The sequence below is a fragment of the Colobus angolensis genome, unplaced genomic scaffold (assembly GCF_000951035.1).
Source record: "Colobus angolensis palliatus isolate OR3802 unplaced genomic scaffold, Cang.pa_1.0 Scaffold190, whole genome shotgun sequence".
In the NCBI taxonomy this organism is placed as follows: Eukaryota; Metazoa; Chordata; class Mammalia; order Primates; family Cercopithecidae; genus Colobus; species Colobus angolensis.
Window position 1 is genome coordinate 1,517,665 of NW_012115044.1, and position 19,585 is coordinate 1,537,249.

General features: G+C 36.8%; 1 protein-coding gene and 1 long non-coding RNA gene across 6 annotated transcripts in view; one reads left to right on the forward strand and one right to left on the reverse strand.

Annotated features, from left to right (window-relative positions):
* The window catches only part of ZBTB20 (zinc finger and BTB domain containing 20), an 816,082-nt gene that overhangs the window by 175,829 nt on the left and 620,668 nt on the right, over nucleotides 1–19,585 (reverse strand). The window lies entirely within an intron of this gene.
* On the forward strand, nucleotides 15,190–16,823 carry LOC105510710. Its single transcript, XR_001001598.1, has 2 exons — nucleotides 15,190–15,273; nucleotides 16,315–16,823. It is a non-coding gene; the product is annotated as an uncharacterized LOC105510710 (long non-coding RNA).

Below are 19,585 nucleotides of genomic sequence, written 5' to 3' on the forward strand. Positions count from 1 at the left end.
TTGGATATAATTGTTGTACTTATATGTTAATATAAAAATGATAATATTGATCCCAAACTTAACACTATGGCTAAAGATTTAATCTGAGTTCTTACACAATTCATAAATGTTCATGGGCATCAAAAGATGCCTACTTCTTGACTGAATTATAATCTGCTACGTAATTCTGAGAATATGTATTAATCTACATAGATTTATATTTGCTCAATTAAAATTGCTATTTCATTGATACATGCTCTTTCCACTTAAGTGATCTTCACCTTATATGTCTATAAGTTGTTTTTATCTGAAACGCAAAGAATTATCTATAATGGTTTCACAGAGGATTAAAAATATTTGCATTAAGCACACTTGGTTCAAAGCATAAATATATCTAGCAGAGTATAAAACTGTAAAGCCCAAGTAATTCAGGACATTAAAACATCAGGGTGGAGGGTGGGGGATGAGCAGAGAGAGGGAGATGATGAGGGGTGAAGTTTAATCTTCGTCATATAATTTATGAGTTGAAATTATTATATGGTGTCAATCTCGAAGAATCAAAAATATTAATTGTAACTTTGAAGTCAATTCTAGTGTAGTTAGATAAAGTTCTACAGCAGTGGTTTTCAACATTTTGAAATGATACAGATCCCTATGAAAATCTTCCTCCAGATAACTTCTCAAAAACACCAAGTTTCAAGGAACTCCTAGACTCTATGAAGGCTATTCATGAATCCCAGGTTAGGAACCCCTGGCCCAGGCAGGGACGGGAGAAAACCCTGTTTCAATCCCATAGCTACTCATCTCTAGAGAGTTTTAATGAAACACTATAAACTAAAGCCAAATGTATAAAAAAGAGAGTTCTAAGTGGTTAAGGGTATGTGGTTAGAGCCACACAGGCTTCTTTGGAGGCCTGCCAGACTCCTACCTTCCTAGTCCTTTATAATTTCTTTTTAAAAAAAGTCTACAAAGCCTTGGCAACAATGGAGTAGAGGAGTACTGAGCAGAGATGATAATGATAATAAGAGTCACTATTTACTGAGTCCTTCAGATACTTTGAAAAATAAATCCTTCTCAAATTTGGATATGAGTATACCCAGGAATGTGAGCAGTGTAACGGGAGTAGAAAAAGCCACAAAATAAATAATAAATATATAGCTGTCTTCCTGGAGGGTCAGTATTCCTTGTGGGCAAGTAATTTAAACTCTTATTTGCACACGTATTCATTTATCCAATAACTATTTATTCGATGTTATACAAACAAGAAAACAGATACTGTTCTTGTCCTCATGGAACTTCTGGTTGAGTGAAACAAACGAATATATTGAGGCACTGAAAGCAAAATTTGTCTATATATCTTTTGGGTGAAACCTGAGACTTCACTGAAAAGTCTTGTTTGTGGCAGACGACTTCAAGCAATGTCCTGGCGGGCACCCTTAGTATTGAATCACTCACTCTAATTTGAGGATCACCCAAGTGGAACAGTTTGAGAAGCATGGTTAACAGCATATCATTTAATCCCCACTACAAGAGAAAATACTGTTACTTCCAATTTACTAGAGAAAAAAGGGAAATCTGAGAAATCAGGAAACTTAGCTCAGATCATACAGCTGCTGGCATCTGAATAAGTGTGTGCCATTCCAAAGTCTACATATTTTTAACCACTAAATTACAGTACCTTTAGGTGTTTCCCACTTTATGTTTCCCCTTGAATCTGGGCTCATTCAGGATTACGCAGGCTAGTTTAAGCTTCTCTTTGGAAGGAGACAGGTTTGGCTTGATTTGCATTCTAAATATTTCACAGTGGTAAGGGAAAGCTATTATTATACCCATTTTATGGTGAGGAAGCTGAACCACTTGCCAGCTGAGGTATCTGGCTGGGTTAAAAACGGAATCTGGGTCGTCAGACTCTCATTCCTCTTGACTAACTCCAAGCCTAGGCACTATGACTGTCCATGGGCTTTTCTGAACATGAGATTCACACTGGGTGATAAAGAGTGAGACAAATTCTGTTAAGAGAAAACAATAATAGTGCAATAAAAAAAGGGAAAATAAGTAATCATAACTCACACAAAAATTGGTTACTTTCAGCATTGTGAATAGAAAAAGGAGAGATTATTCATCACAAATGAGTCAGAAAATTAGAATGTGTCACTGCATTGATGACAGAGCTGAGGAATCTGGATGAACTAAAGTTCAACACTTACCCTTCTAGCTGAAGAGGGTAAATGGTGTGACAACAGGACAGAAATGACCTCTTATTTCCAATCTTAATTAATATTTCTAATATTTTTTCTTTAACTACTCTGTCTAAAAGTTAGATGGGTTTATATGTTTGTTTTCTATGTGTAGAGATAATGTTTTAACATCCCTTTAATGTTCTAGAAGTATTGCATTAATTAATTCTTATGTGGGAGTCATTCCAAATAGTAGGATGATGATTTTTACCTTATTGATTTTCCTAATACCTTTCTGGTTTCCAGTGTTTTCAAAGGATGAGGCACTATTAGATTTTTAGATTTACATGTCTTTCAAAATTAAGTGCCTGTCAACTGATATTCCATCTTTACTCTGGATGCATGATTTCCTTTATCTGACAGATTCAAAAAAATTTGTACTAGATTTAATGACATTTCATGCATTCTGAATTTGGAGTTTTTAATTCTCTATTTGCTATTTGGCAAAAGGTTTACAAGATAAAGCCAGATGCAAGGGTATTTATATGTGCATACAGAACCTGTGCCATCACTCTCTAGATACTTTGGGGTTTCCTGTAGGCCAGATTCTTGATGTATTTTCATTGCTTTTGGTCAGGAAGAAGGAGACTATAAATGCCATAAATGGTCATACATATCTTGGGGTCTGCTTTCCAAAACCCATATTATTTTGGATCCATCTCAAGAAGAACAATAAGAGAGTGATACTGAGGTCTCTTTTTCTTAAGATGCTATGATAACAATCCTAAAAAATAGCCTGTCTTCAAAATTTTGATGATGAAATAAGGTTATAATCAATAAAGAGAGAAGATTTTAAAGTTCAGCAATTAGGTCTGGGACTGCTTCTGTGCCTGAGACATTGCCAAGATACAATGTAACACTCCATCCCACCCCATGTGAGTCTCCCTGTTCCTTCTTGATGCTTTTGGGGATAGGGTCTGAGAGACTAGAATGAAATGAAAGCAGTAGTGCTGGGAGGGGTGGCAAGGACCGAATTTGTTTAATACATTTAGGATGGTTTTTTATTGCTGCTAAAATAGATACAATTCCTTAGCATGATGACATTCAGGAATCCTTTACAATCTGATTCCAAAGAACCTTCTCTTCTATATCTTAAACTACTGAAATTGCAGCTCTATAAATTCCAAATGGATTGATGTACCAGGACCTTTAACTTACAGTAAGCTTATCTCCTTAAGGGATGCTGGAAAGGTTTGGCACTGCTATCATGTGGTCTAATCATTTAGACTTGTCACTACCAACTATTTGTTTAAGAGCCTCCAAGACCTTTCACAATCTGGCTCGGGCCCACCTCTCTAGTTTTAAGAAAAATTTTCCCACCACTACTTCTTTATATATGGTGACAGACTATTTGCTCCTCTCTGAACATGGTCTGGGACATTTATGTCCCTGAGTCAGCTAACAGTTCACACTTGAATCTCCCAAGCCTAGCATAGTGTGTGAAACACAGCACGACACACCAATGTTTGTTGAATAAATGCTGTCCATCTATTTTAGGAGGCAGAGATGACAGAAGAAAGTTGTTAAATCAGTAAATAAATAGCACCAGAGAGAGGTCAAGGAAAAGTTAATTTTAGTGCATTTTAGGAGTGGGGACAAGATGAGTTTGAAGATTAGGAAAACTGATGCTCTTTATTCCTGGGTCTGGCCAATGCTATGAGTCAGTTACTTTTTCGGGAACAAGTTTAAACCTCAAGGTTAAATGAACACAAATGCCCTGTCCATCAGCATATAATGAAAAAGTTGTGGCTATTTCCACATCAGCACAGTGAAATTAAAATATGCAGTGCCTCTCTAAGAGGTATCATATATGACAGAGCTTTTAAAAATAGTCCCCTTTGCCACTCAGGTATAGAAAGAGCTGTAAAAACAAAAGTAAATGTTTAAAAAACTGGGATAATTTAGCTTAGGGAAGAAAGAGCTGAAGTGTGTCTTTATACTTTTTTGACTACAAGAAAAGTTGTTACAAAGAGGATAAGGATCAGCATTGTTGTCCTAGGGCAAAATGACATTAAACCGTCCAGTGCAGAATTTTAGACTTAAAGATGAACATTCTAAATATGCAAGTGGTAAATAATCAAATAGATTGCTAAGAGCAGTTCTGAAATTTCTTTCTTCCTGACTCTCTTAAAATAGGAAAAATCTTCGTCTATTTTGGATAAAATAAATGCAGCTCTGCCTCCAGTCAGGAGAATGAATTCAATAACTTTTCTAGTCTTGTTTAACTCTGTATGATTCCATAAAATTCTATAAAATGTTAACCCTAAAAATTATATAGAATCACCATACAGTTAAGTAAAATACATTCTACAGTTTAAAGAGAAATAAGCAATATAGAGAGTTGGTAAGTTATTAAATTCAAAATAGTAATATATGGTTCTTACACTTTTGATTCAGTTTGCCAACTGCATGTAACACAAATAAAATTGGGAAAAATGTACCCGAATTTAATAAAGTTTTAACATAGTGATCAGCTAGAGTAAAACAGTCTAACAATTCTTCAATGTCTAAGAAATTTGCTGAATATTTCATAAACCTCATATTGAATATGTATATAAACTCAATTTCCAATTAAATAAAAAGTTTTTTAAAGGTCCGGAAAGTAATATATGAACTCACTATTATTATTTCCTGGACTATCTTCAAAGACAACAGGAGAATCAATAAACAATTCCTTTAAATGACCAAAATGTACCCCATATGATTAAAAATGTAAATCTAATAACAGACTCACAGATAAGGTCTAACAGGGGTGGCAAGTTAGTGGCTTTCTTTGTCTGTTTACCTTGTAGCTTTGGAGCTCAGCAGAAGCGTCCATTACATACAGCACAGGGTTAGATGAACAGCTCCAATGACCTTGTCTGAACCAAATTCATTTAAAGCAGTTTGCCACTTTTCTTAAATAGAAGATGAGTCCATTCTATCTATGGCCCAGATTTGGACTGGATCACTGAACTATTGCCCAACTCTTATAAGCAAAGCACTAACATGTACCAATCAACAGGCGAAGGCATCAGGAAGGTAAAAATACACATACATAAGAAACTGGCAGTACATTATAGAAGAAAGCTATATCTAAAGATGGACTTTGGCTTTTAAAGCCTTTGAGTGTTATTCGAACTTTGTTAAGAAAAACAAAATCTTCATTCCAATGTAACTTGCAAAGAAGATCCAGTGAAAAAATGAATTTGAGAGAGAAAGAAATGTAGTTTTATTTTGCAACCCATTATTTCCATAAGAACATGAATCAAAGAGACAAACTATGCCAATTTCTTCATAGCTGACTTGTTACAGGATATTGTTCCAGTCTTCACTAATGACTTCTTGAGGTTGGTTACTACTGTGATCAGGAGTTGGGAGGGCAGAGGTCTAACTAAGACCTTTCAAAAGAAACGTTTTGTTCAGTGTCACTACAGAAAATAAAGTCGGCATTAAGCTAACTTTGACAACCTAACTAGGATAATGGTTAGTGCATGTAGCCATTGCTTATGCTGTTTCATAATGAACGGAATGAATGGAACAGCAAAGGTGTCAAGTTAACCAGCAACTTGAATTTTGAAACGCTGTGGAATAAGCTGATAACATAGGTTGTTAGAATTAGCAAAATTTACTCTCTGTTTCCCCTACCTTCTAGTCCTATTTATTTCCACATCCACATTCCTATCATCAGGCAGTTGAAGAAACAGAAAGAAATGTGGCTGGGACTGCTTCTTTGGGGATACTTTTAGTGAGCTCTCCATCTCCCCACCCTTGCTCTCAGTTTGCTAAAAATATATTCATTTAATTGTTTTAATATCTCTACTTAGGGGAATATGCATTTTCTTAACTGTTGTACAAGATCCAAATTCAGTTTTTATCACAGGTAATAAGCAAAGTATTTGGTGTGTGTGTGTGTGTGTGTGTGGTGGTGGTGGTGGTGGCAAATTTTGTCCTAGATGCTTCGAGTTTTCCAAGTATACTGCTAAAAGGGGTCATTTGCTCCCCACCTCAAGAAGCCAATTGTGCTTATATAGTTTTACTTCAAATAAAGATATACACCTATAAATGCATATATTGTACACACACATTCTTCTTCTCAAAAGTCATAAACATTTGGTGACTCTATGTATACTCCATGAAGTGCTGTTACTACTAAAGTCAGAGTAATTTAGGCAGAAACATAAGAAACCCCAAATGGTTTGCACTGAAATTTTATTAACATATTTGTCAGTGTTTTCCTCATGGATAATTTCCATTGGTTACTGGCTCCTTGTCAGCATATGCTCCAGGAGCCTTTCACAATATCTTTCTGCCCTAGAAATCCTGGCCTGTGAGATTTCCTTGTAAATATCTGCATTCTTGTATTCACCTATTAATGATCCAGGGATCGAGGATGTTTTCTATCTGCTCCTTAACCTCCCACTTCAAGGATTAGATTGTAAACAACCTAGTGGGAATCCTTCAGGCCAAACCACAGCTGAACGAATCTCACCAGGCAGGGAACCCGCAGCAGTCTGTGAAATACCGTGAAACACAATTACGAAAATATGAGGGATTCACCCATACTTTGGGGAAGAAATTATGTTGTTTCCAAGATGAGACCTCAAAAATAAGGCTAGTATACTAATTGAGAAAGACATGATATTAAAAAGTGTCAGCAGAGGTAAATTTTTAAAAGTACCAGATTTGCCAGGTCCCTCTCAAACCATAGATTCATTTTCAGTACACGACAGTGGCCTGAGCCGACACTTCAAGGGAAGTCCCTTCGTCTCTGACCAGTGAAGCCCAAAGTACTCACTGCATGAAAGGGTTCCTTTCTTGTTTCCAAAGGCAATCAATTTTTGTCCTAGAGTCTAAAGGTTCATGGGCTTTCTTTTAATTTTGTCAGTCTGCACATGCATGGTTCCTCCTGCATGATTTGGTTCTGAGGAAGTGACCCACCCACCACGCCACAGAGCTAATTAACCCCATACTGAGCTTTTTTTTTTTTTTTTCCTCATTTCACACATACACTCGATGCTTTAAATGACCCAGCAGCAGTATGATCATACGATTTTTTCCCCTCAGTGAGGAAAGCATGGTGTTGGGAGGAGCAGGGTATATCTGCCCTAATTCAAAACAGCAGTGTGATCCTAAAATATTATCTAATTGCATTGCATCTGAGGGTGCAAAGTACTAAAAAATCCTCGAACAAATCTCTTTCATGTCATTCATTTAACTTCTTGCAGTGTCCATTTGAAATAGCAAATAATACATAATAAACACTGAGGTAGAGAAGTTTGATCTATACTCAGAATGTTTAAAAAACATCCGGTCTTACCGGTGGTAAAAGACCAAGAGCTCCTTCCCTATCCTGAATAGCTTCAAGAGAAGGGCCTTTTTTCCATTTGAAGGAACAGACTCATGTTTTTCCAGATTTATTTTTTCCAAAGGGAATGCCTTGAAAACTCTAAGATGATCACTGTTTTCTAACTTTTCAAAAAAGAAAAAAAAAAAGTGAACATGATGATGGTGGGTGATTTAATGGAATCAGCTTGTCAACATGATGAAACTGAAAAAAGCTTTTACAGACTCTGTTCACATGCTAAAAAAAAAAGCAACCTTTAACGTCTTTAACGTTATGTTTACAGTATAGAGTGGTTTTTGTCATGGCAGAGAAAATAAATATAATTGTCTTATGCAGTAAATGTAAGGCTCTGCTAAGAATCTCATTGGATAAATCATAGAAATACATCCTGGCCAGATAAATGGAGCCAGACAAGTTCTAGGTTTTGTAAGAAGTTTTCAAAAGAATCATCATATTGTAAGTCTGTCATCTCTGTAAGTGACAAGAAAAATTCTAGGCTATTTCCCTCGGTTCTACTAGTAACATGGCTTCAGAGTTTTAAATATTTAGACATAAACGGACAAGAAAATGACTTTTTCTGAATATCCCATCTTTTAGGCAAACTATCAGATTTCTCTCATTCTCACAAGTAAGTGTAGCAAATTGGTTCACCTTGGAAGGACTTGGTTAGAGACCATATATGTCTTATGTGAATTTTTAACATCTCTTTCCTTTGCAAAGTGATTTATGCATATGCTATTAAATACACAGGAATTCTGTAATTCTTAGTTCAGTGAACAGTTAGTACAAGGGAAAATCTATCTAATATTTAAAATTTTTGTTTAGTGTCTTAAATCCTACACTTTGGAAATGGAGACCTTATAGATATGTTCTATAAGGTCTTCAGTGTGCTGAAAAACACATTTCCTACTACTCCCTAAGCTTCTCTTAGGTAAGGCTGCCCACTGGGGTAAACTGATGGGTAAAGCTGGCTCAGTAGGCAAAAAACAAAGGTCCAGTTAAGCACAGTTTATTTTTATTTATACTGGTCAGAAATATCACAGTTAACAAATAGCCTAAATCCAGCTCTTATATCTAGGCTTCCAGCCTTTGGCTGAAGTGTCTCATCTGGTCATTCTGAAAAAAATACGGTGGTTGTTGTGATTTCAAAGACTCTCCTACCCATTAGACATTTTCAGGCTCACTGATGCTTGGGATTCTAAAGCCTTTACTATGGTTTGTTAGACCAATACATTATGTCCCTTACTACTTCTCTGACGTCATCTCCTAACATTTTCATGCAAAATTGGTCCAATAGACAATAAAATATGCTTACCTATGGGTGTAGACAGGAATAGGAATGTGAATGGGGATTAAAAGTAACTAATTAATAAAAATTAGTTGCTTTGTGACCTTGTTAAATATCAACTCTTTCATGACAGCCTAATAAAATTTCTGAACTTATCTTGAGAGTGGGTTAAGATAGGGGAGAATATACAAAGTATTTCCAATACTATGTATTCATTCATTAATTCAACAAATAGTTTTTCAGTCTATTATTGATTACTCTGCCAATTGGATTCTACTCCTGCCCTCAAGGACCTTCCACTCTAATGTATGTTTTGGAGAGTTTCTGTCTCTATTATCACTGACACGTTATTAGCCCACTTTAGACAAGTTATAAATATAACCACCTGCCCATGATGATTCCTCTCCTCATTCCTTATTTGTTTTTATTCATTTGCCCTGTAATATCACCATTAACCTTTCATGAATGACTTGACCCTTTGTGACCTATATTATCAACTCAGCTAATTTTTATATAGATAAGGAACCCCTTCTCCACTCCCAACTACATTTTCTTTCTCAAACAGCCATGAAAATATAAAAGTCTACCCAGAATTATTTAAGTTTTTGAAATGAGTCCTTACAATCTGATCTGAACTACCATTTTTTTTCCCTTTCTTTTTTGAAAGAGGGAATGCAGCCTCAGCCCCTAAGATACATATCTCAAGTTACAGGCAAATTACATACAAGTCACTGGTCTCCCAGACTTAGTACTCACTCCTCTCTGGGGTAGAACAATTTCTGCACTGAACAGAGGACCATAATCTTACTCAAGTAATCTCAATCTCAGAGAACAGTTAACCAAGTGCATGTTTCTGGTCCCTATATTCCTTTATAAGGAGTTACCGTCTTCACTATATTTTGCTATTTTCTGAACCTGGCTACCTTAGGTAAATGTCAGTGGACATGGTAAAAAGAACACTAACTCTTCCTCAATTTGTTAAACTTGTTTTTCCTCCTCATATGCTTTATAAACAAAAATGGGAGAATTTAATGTATGTACAGAGCAGCAAATGTTCTCTCTGTTGCTTTTCAGACATTTTTATCTTATATAAACAGTGGTGATGAAATTATAAATACCATTATTCCACCTCTATGTTAATACTCTTATTATCTTGCATCAACAGAAGTGAACAAATACGTACATGACACCAATCAATCCCTTTTCTAAAAATGCAGTTTTCATATTTCTAAACAGTGAAGGAAGAATTTAATGAATTCAACATGTAGTTTACCTATTTATATTTTGAATGTTAATAAAGCAAAACCAAATTATTGCTTAATTTTTTTCACACTTATATCACCCATTAACACTCTCCATGCTGGCATGGAGTAGGGGGTGTGTAAAACTAACAACGGCAATTGGTCCAAGTCCCCTGGGTCAGGTGGTTAGGGGTTTGGCAGGCTAAAGAGGATGTTTAGATGCTGGGGCAGGATATTTCAACCTGCTTGGCAGGTTAGAGATATTTCCTGGCAGTAAAAGGAATATTTTTTGTAGAAGAAATTGCTAGGAAGAGGTCATTTGGGGGCATTAGGTGAGAGAAATATCAAAACCATACCTAAAAGCAGTCTAGGGGAACTAGGGAAAAAAAAATCACTACTTTTTCAATCTCCTCATTGGTTTCCCTTATTCCATAGTGTACTTTCTCTTTCCATCTTCTATCACTTCATATACTTTTCTCCTCCATTCCTTCAGGATTTTTTCCTCCTACCTCTTTATTATAACAAAAAAGCATTTAGGAAGAATTTTAGGAGACAGTAAGACCAAAAAAGAAGAACTTAGAGAAGACATAATAACATACTGCATATTTATGCATGTATGTATGTGTGTATATATACCATATATTCAATTTACCAAGAAGGACAAACTGGGATTTTTGAGATTTAAAAAATTTATTGTATGTCTGGTCATATTAATCTCCAAACTAGCTGGTTTTTAGCATTGCTAGAGCAATAACAGAATCAGGAATAGAAAACAAAAGGAAAAAATAAAATTTTACAAAGGATTTATACTTGCAAAGGAAAGAGGACTTATTTAGAGTTGTTTATTGAAATTCCCCCAAAGCTATTTTTTGAACTTATATATCGACAACATCAAGAGAAGGAGCTTAGGAATTCTTATAGGGTTTAGGAACTACTAAACCTTGTGTATTATGTTCATCTCAGTCCACTCAAGCAAGTAAAGGATAACTAGAGCATGGTATCTCACAGTGCATAACATGGTTGGTTATTTTGCTAGGCTGACATATGGAGACAGGGCCCATAGAAGCAGGGATTTTCTTATGAATACCAGAGAGAGACACCCAGGTTCATCTAAATGTATAGGGCATGAGGGATTAGTGGTACAGTGTTATCTGCAAAGTACCTAAAAGTATTTTCTAACCAAGAACTAACTTCTTAGCCCAGTCTTCCTGGGGATTAAAAAAAATCCAATAATAAGTAATGGGAATACTTTATTTGGTCACTGGGTTAGGGATGGTTGCTGAGACATATGACAACATTCAATCCATAAAGATAGGAGGAAATGAGGAGAAAGAGAAAACAAAGAAAGAGAGAGTGAGGACCAAAAGAAGAGTGTCACCTCTGTAGACTCTCTAACAGAATAAATCGATAATCTTAAGAAAAGTAAAAGAGCATGCCTTGAGGGAAACCTCAGTACACTTTTGGAATCCAAGGCAAAAAATAAAACAATTTACCTCTTGTCAAGTTTATTGCCATTGCCCCATGGGAGGTTCCTATTTATTCTGCTCTTACATGCACAGGTATTTCTTCTAGTCTTACATTCTTTTCCTAAGGATTAGCATTCTGTGATAATGGTGGTAATGATAGCTGCCTTAAATTAATGGCAAGTTAGGAATGAAATACTGACCACCAGGCTATGTTTTTGGATCCAGTCTATGCCCTATAATGTGTTCATTCTACTTTCTGCAGTTTCTCTGAGACCTGTGGCGTAAGACTTGTATTGTTGGGCCGGGCTCCTTATGGGGACACATATGACTCCAGAAAACAAGTACTCTACTTTCTTACCCTGACTTTTTGGTTTTCTTGTTTTTTCCTCTTTTTTCCCAGACTATTATTTTCCAGTTTCTTCTCCACCAGTCTGGATGCCCATTGTTGTTAACTTTAGAGATGTCCACCAGCTCCATCAAATCCCTCATCTACAGTTCTCAACTGTATTTACCTAGTTCTGGAGCTCAGATGAACCCACATGTGTGTTCTCCTCAGCTTCCAGGCTGCTGATCCTTGCTGGAGAAAAAGCACAAAACTGTACAGCTTGATGCTCCTGCAGAATTACGGTTTCCAGCGTAAGTTCGGGTTTCAGAATTCTTTTTCAATTTTAAAATTTGCTCCTAGTCAGTTACCTTTTTCACTCCCCAGTTTCATTCATTATTCTATTTAACTAGTTATAACCCATACGCTACTCTTCACTCTCAGCTGCTAACCTTGCCTCCTTTTACATAGAGAAAACAGAGGCCATCAAATGGCACTTCCCATCTCTCAGCCTCTGCCACCAATGAATCCACCTGTAACATTTCAAAGATCCTTCTGCCTAGTACTGATAACCTCCTCCAGGATCTTATTATATCAGTTACTTTTCCTTTCTTTTGTGTTGTCAATTTTCCTACTGCCTGCCAACATGCTTTAGCTGTCTTCATTTAAAGTAACAACAACGATAATAAACTAACAAACAACAAACCATCTTTTGCAGACCTTATCTTTCCCTCTTTTGTGCCACCTTCAAGCTTCCTAAGCTCCCATTTATTCCTCAAATCATTACAATCTAGTTTCCCTAGCTGTGTTTCTAATTAAACCTTTTTTTTTTTTTTTTTGCCAAAGTCACCAAACACTACTGAATTGCTAGCCTCCAAAATCCATCCTTCAAACTCATTGTTTTCATTCTTTTAAAGGTCAGGTTCAGTGGGGTATAATTTACATACAATAAAATTCATCCTTGCTATACTCATTTACCATTCAATAAGTTTTGCCTTATATGCTGGAGGCCTGTATAATGAAGTCCAAACCCCAAGCCCCTTTGCTTCATATACAAATCCCTTTGGCACCTCTCAGCAGTCTTCCCCACATAACCCATTGTCTGGTGACACCACACCACTCAGCATTCAAGAGTATATGCCATATACCTTCATGCTCCTTGGACTTTATGTTTCCTCTCTATAAACATATATGTCTTGGTATAACACAGTAAGTGCTATTTAATATTACCACATCAATTTCCATATAGAATCATAAATCTAGATGTTATTTTGAGAAGCTGATGTTTTCCAAATAGAAGTCATCCATCAAAATGTTACTACCTGAAGATCTCTATTATTTTAGTATTATGGGTTGATTATGTTCCCTTAAAATTCATATGTTGACATTCTGGCCCCCAATTCTTTAGAATGTGAATATATTTGTGAATAGGGTCACTGAAGATGTGATTAAGATGAGGTCATGCTGTAGAGTGGTCCTGTAATCCAATATGACTAGTGTACTTATAAAAACAAGAAACTTAAACACAGACATGCACACAGGGAGAACATCAGGTGACGATGATGGCGGAGATTGGGGCTGATGCTTCTATAAGCCAAGGAACACCAAACATTGCCAGGAAACCATCAGAAGCTGGGTGAGAGTCATGGAAGAGATTCTCACAGCCTTACAAGGAGCCAACCCTGCTGATACTTTAATCTTGAACATCTAGCTTCTGTAACTGTGAGACAAATGATTTCTGTTGTTTAAGCCACTCAGTTTGTGGTAGTTTGTTACAAAGTCCTAGAAAACTAATACACTCAGTAAAAAAGTTCTTCAGTATATTGGAATCAGTTCTTTCACTCATTAAGTACTTATTGAGTGCCTACTATATGCTAGGCACTGCCCTAGGATATTGAATAAGAATTTCATCACATTATTGCATTTTTTTGTTCACTAATAAGTAATCTATCAATCAATTTATTAATAGATGAAATGCCTATCATTTATTTTTTCAGCAAATATTTGTTGAATATCTACTATGTGTCAGACATCATTCTAGGCACAGAGGATAACATTATTGGTAGATCAAGTTCTCCACTTTATATAGTTTAAATTCCAGTAGAGGAAACATACATTAAACAAGAAAACAAGTAAATAAGATATGTAATTTTACTCTGTGCCCCACACTGAGAGTCATAGGCATTGATCCTCTACATCACTGAACAAAGGTTGGAACTAGATAACGAACATATTACTTCACAGTTTACAAAGTAATGAGGAACACAATGAGGTCTCACACTAGAGGCACGTTAATCCACAGGCAATGCACAGGCTTAAAGTGTTTGGGAAGGACACCCCAAAAGCTAGGTTTCTCAGTCAGTTTGTCAGTCATTCAACACATATTTCTTTTTTCTTTTTTTTTTTTGAGACCAAATCTCTCTCTGTCACCCAGGCTGGAGTGCTGTGACACAATCTCGGCTCACTGCAACCTCTGCCTCCTGGGCTCAAGCAATTCTCTGCCTCAGCCTCCCTAGTAGCTGGGATTACAGGCACCCGCCACCATGTCCGGCTAATTTTTGTATTTTTAGTAGAGACAGGATTTCACCATCTTGGCCAGGCTGGTCTTGAATTCCCGACCTCGTGATCCACCCGCCTCAGCCTCCCAAAGTGCTGGGATTACAGGTGTGAGCCACTGCGCCCAGCCATTTGACATGTATTTCTTAAGCACTTACTGTGTACCAGGCCCTATGCTGAAGACAGTAGAACTGTGGACAGAGCCAACATGATACTAATACCCGCTGAGCTCACATTCTAAGGGGAAAAATCTGAACAACAAGTCTCACAGTCCGTTCTTTATCACATATCGTCATAAGAATACATAAAGGGGGTTAGGAGATCACCTGGGTCAGAGGACTGGCCCATGAGGGGTTTCCAAGGGGCCTTCCTTGAAGATGTGGTGCCCAGACACTGCTTTAGGGCTGGAGTGTGGGTATTTGTTTGAGCAGGGTCATGAAATCTTAGGTTTCTTCTTCCTCATCCCCTTTCAACCATGTACACACATTTCAAATACTTAAAAGCACTCTTAAAATATACTAAGAACACCAAGAACTAAACACAAGAGGAGGCCTCTCCAGAGGAAAGGGGCCAAAAATAGAAGAGAAAAAAAAAAACCCTAATCTCACCATTTGTTTTGAAAACACCCAAAATGATTAAAACATATTATAAACTAAAACATATGAACTAATCACTTGCCAAGTTTCATTTTTAAATCAAAGCCATTTTGAGGTTCATAAAATGAAAAAAGAATCTTCGAATATGAACTTGTGTTTTCCTTTTCTTGGCCCTCAGTTGGCTTGAAGCATTTGCTGTTATGCTGTGTGGAGGGAAGGGGAACCTGCTAGTTAGGAACATGTGGCATACATCTACTAGAAGGTAAGCTCCACGAGATCATGACTCTTCACAGTGGTATCACTGATAAATAGAAGAGTGCCTGGAAGATAACAGGGGCTCAGTAAATACCTGCTGAATGATCAACTACTGAATACTCTGGGCCTTTTAAGGGATTCTCCAACTCTCTTTTCTTACCCAAGCTGCATCTTGCTTTAGGCCAGTGGTTCTCAACCTGGGGCTACTTTTTGCCCACAATCAGGGGACATTTGTATTTTTTGTTGTCACAGTTAGAAAAGTTCCTACTGGCATTTAGAGGGTAGATGCCAGGGATGCTGCTAAACATCTTACAGTGCATAGGACGGCCCTGTTCCACAAAGACTTATCTGGCCCCAAAGGTTACCAGGGCCAAAGTTATAAAACTCTGATTTACGCCCTTTGTTTCTATTGGGCTGTACCTGGGAGTCAGATCCTCTGCATATTTGGAATGAAGTTCAGTCCTAAAGGAAGCACCCCAGAAGATCCTCATTGCTTAATCCTCATTCTCTTCAAGACCTAATAGAACTGCCTCCACTCTAAAGCAGGCTCAGAGAGAGCCAATTTTGCCGTTTGTCCTCCCTGGGTCAACAATGGAATTGCTAGGGAAATCATCTGACAGTCTGTCTCTACAATGCAAGTGAATAATTTTTACTTTACATTGGTAATTTCCCTGAGCTTACCTAAGCATATATACTAATTTAGTAAAATTCTCTTGTTTACGAACTAGTCATGTATCTGCAGGAAAAAAAAAAAATCTCAAGTTCAACCAGTTTATCCATGTCTGCTCAGGATCAGTACATGAATCTAGTTTTATTCATGATAAATAAGATCAACTTCAAGAATTCCATCAAACCCCAATAATGTGCCTTTAGAGAGACTGGGTTTATAGCATTTCCTCTGCCACCTTCCTTGCCCTGTGTATTAAAATACAAGTATCTGATCCCAGTTTCAATGGGGCAACTTCTGTGGTGCCAGAGGAGGGCATGCGCTAATTTCCCCACTCTGATGGTTGCTCCAGTAATCTTGGTGTTGTGGCATGTGTCCCAGTTACCATAGAGACTGCATACACTAAGAATGCAGCATTGTGATTGGTGGGAAAGACACATTTTGCAGAAGCTTTTTTGGAGAGATAAAGGTAAGACACAAGAAAGAAAGTGAGACTGCCAATAAAGAGGCAGAGCACAGAGAAGTCCCAAACAACCATACATTCTAGAAAATTGGGACAACAGAGATTACAACTACTACTATAAAACCAACATAAAGTGTTCACTCAGTGGCTGCCTGTCAGGAAAATTTCAAGTATAGGCAGACAGAACAGACACAAGATATTCTAGAATAAAAAGGTAAGCAAGTAAACCTACTGAGGTATAGGGGTGACAAAAGGGAAATGGCACGAAAAAATTTTAAAATGATTCAATGCTAGAAAAAAAAAAAAGAATATCAGAGAGCGCTAAAATTTAAAGTTACATTTCTGTAGGATGGCTGACTTACAGAAAGGCTGACCTTTGGGAAATTATTTAAGTTCTGAGTACCTCTGCTTCCTTCTCTATGAAAAAGAAAAAGAAAAAAAGAATAAAGATGGAAATAGAAAGAATAAAGATGACTTCTCTCTCACTGTTTTACAGGAGTCTCTTTAAGTATCTCAATCATTTGACATTTTATCAGTTGAATATGATGTACCCCCCACAAAAATTGGACAAAAACACTTAAAGGTGGTGATAAATAGGGGGACATCATTAACAATGCAAACTGCCTCATTCCATAGTTTCTTACAGTAATGAGTCAACTGACTATGTGATCTCATGTACATAATTTTGCTCAGCATGCAATTTTGAGGTATACAATTACTACAGAAATCAAGGCATACCTGCAATGTAAAGGGTAAATCGTAGGCATTTTAAGGGAAGGCTGAGGATAGGATGTGTGTTGGTTTGAGGGATGAGTGGGACTGGATTTAAGAGAAAATCAGTCTAGGAAAATATCACATAAGTGTTTGTAAGTTCTTTGATACTCAGGTCTGTATCCTGTAATGCTTTACTAGACATATTTCAGACTAATATGTCCATTGCCTACTGGACATTCATATCTCCCTGTTTTTAAATACCTTTCAAATCTATATCTTGAGCCATTACTTCTCTCTTGATCTCTAACGCTTTATAACAAATAAACTACTAGACAATTACAATTAGATATTCCAAAAGCATCCTAAATTCAACATGTCCAAAGCTGAACTCATCTTTTCCTTCAAACTTTCTCTTCCTCCTGTGTTTCCTATGTGAGTAAATATTAATAGTGTTACCATTCACCCATCTGCCAAAGTGCCATACCTAGGAGTCATGGTTGGTTTTATCTCACCTTCAAATAATCATCCGTGCATATAGATGTGTAATTCTAATAAGCAAAGGAGGCCTTTTTTGAATAGAAAGCAATATTTACAGTTAATTGGGTTTCAAACTAATATTAATTTATTAAACTTACAAATTTTAAAAGGCTAGTTTTCTTTATACTTTTACCTGTGAAAACACATACATATATTTTTCTACATCTTCATATAGCAATTTTTGCATAAAATAAGAAAAATTACTTTCAGGAAGGGTGAGATTACTAGACAAAAAATTTAGGACCTCAAACTATTTCAACTGTCAGTCAGAATGTTAAAAGAATGCGAGTTAGGGTCTGATCTGGGAACACCTTTCAAATGATTTTGCCAAGGTCACCAGTAGACACATTGAGTATTTTTATAGTCACTCTGACAGTGAGAAATTTTAAGTCTATACCGTACAAAGGAAATTTTACAATCCATGTCCTCTAAGTTTCATTCTTATCTAACTCTTTTATAATGACTTTCCACTTTATAGCCTGATAAAGGTAGACAGTATTTTGTGTCTCTACTAACCAGATTTCTTGACTCTAGTGCCCTTTCACTTCGTAACGTTTTTCACATTTCTACCTCTCTCATCCCCACTGCATCACATTAGCTCAGCGCATCATTATCTGTCACTTGTAATATCGCAACAGTACATTGTACTATGTTTTCTTAAGTTTCTGAGTCTTTGCACATGTCACTACCTGTGTCTAGAACACCCATATTCCCTGATAAATATTTACTGAATGAAAAAAAGTTAATAAATGCTTTGGATGTTGCTGCTTTGGGTGCTGAACAGAAATAGTGGCCTATCTAATATTCTGGATAAGCCTGCATAAAGCAATCTTACTTTCAAAATTAATTTTGAAGAATAATAAAATTTTGCCATGGAGAATCATGGAGCCCATGCCACAACATCATGTTTTGCATTTAATAAAACACCTCCAAATCCAGGGAAAGAATCAGTTATTATTTCCTTCAATTCATACAACGAATATTTACTGAACACTCTCTACGTGCCAGGCTCTGTACTAGGCACTGAGGATTTCTTAGAGCACAGAACAGGCAACAAACAAACAAAACCAAAAAAACAAAAAACCAAAAAAACCTTACAATCGTGGGGCTTATATTCCATGAAAGGGGAAATAAATGTGTAAATAAAATATATATTGTGTCTGAAGGCAGTAGATGCTACGAACCAAAAGGGGTGGAGGGTTAAATGTTAAATACAGTGGTTATGAAAGGTCTTACTTAGAAGTGAAAATTGAGCAAAGACCTGAAGATGATAAGCAAACAAGCCTTATCTGGGGAAAATATTTAAGGCGGCCAGAAAAGCAAGTGCAAAGGTGAAATCATGCATGGTAGATTTGAGGTTAGGAAGGAGTCAATGAAGGTTGAGGGGAGTGAGCTAGGGTGGAGTGCTAAATGAAGACAGAGAGGTAATGCAGAAATTGAATATGGAAGGTCTTGTGAACTATTGCAAAGGCTTTTCTTCCAAGTGAGATGTTGAGCCATTAGAGAGTTCTGAGCAGAGAAGTGATGTGGTCTGACTGAAATTACATTACACATATTGCAAAGCATCACTCTGGCTATCATTTTGAGAGTACACTGTAAGTGGTAAGGCCAGAAGCAGGGAAGATAATTAGGAGGCTATTGCAATAATCCGGGTAAGAAATGATAGTTGCTTGGATCAGGGTAGTAGTGGTGATGAGGATGAGGAGTGGTAAGATTCTGGATTTATTCTGAAGGTAGAGCTGCAGGATTTGTTCAATGGTTGGGTTTGTGAGAGAAATACAGGTCTGGGAGAGAAATAAATTTTTGATTTGAGCAACCCTAAAGGTGGAGTGTTATTTACCAATATTGGGGAGGCTATGTATTTGCTTGGTAAAATAAGGAATTCCATTTCTGATATGTCAAGTTTCAGATGCTCATTAGACAGACAGTGGAGATGTT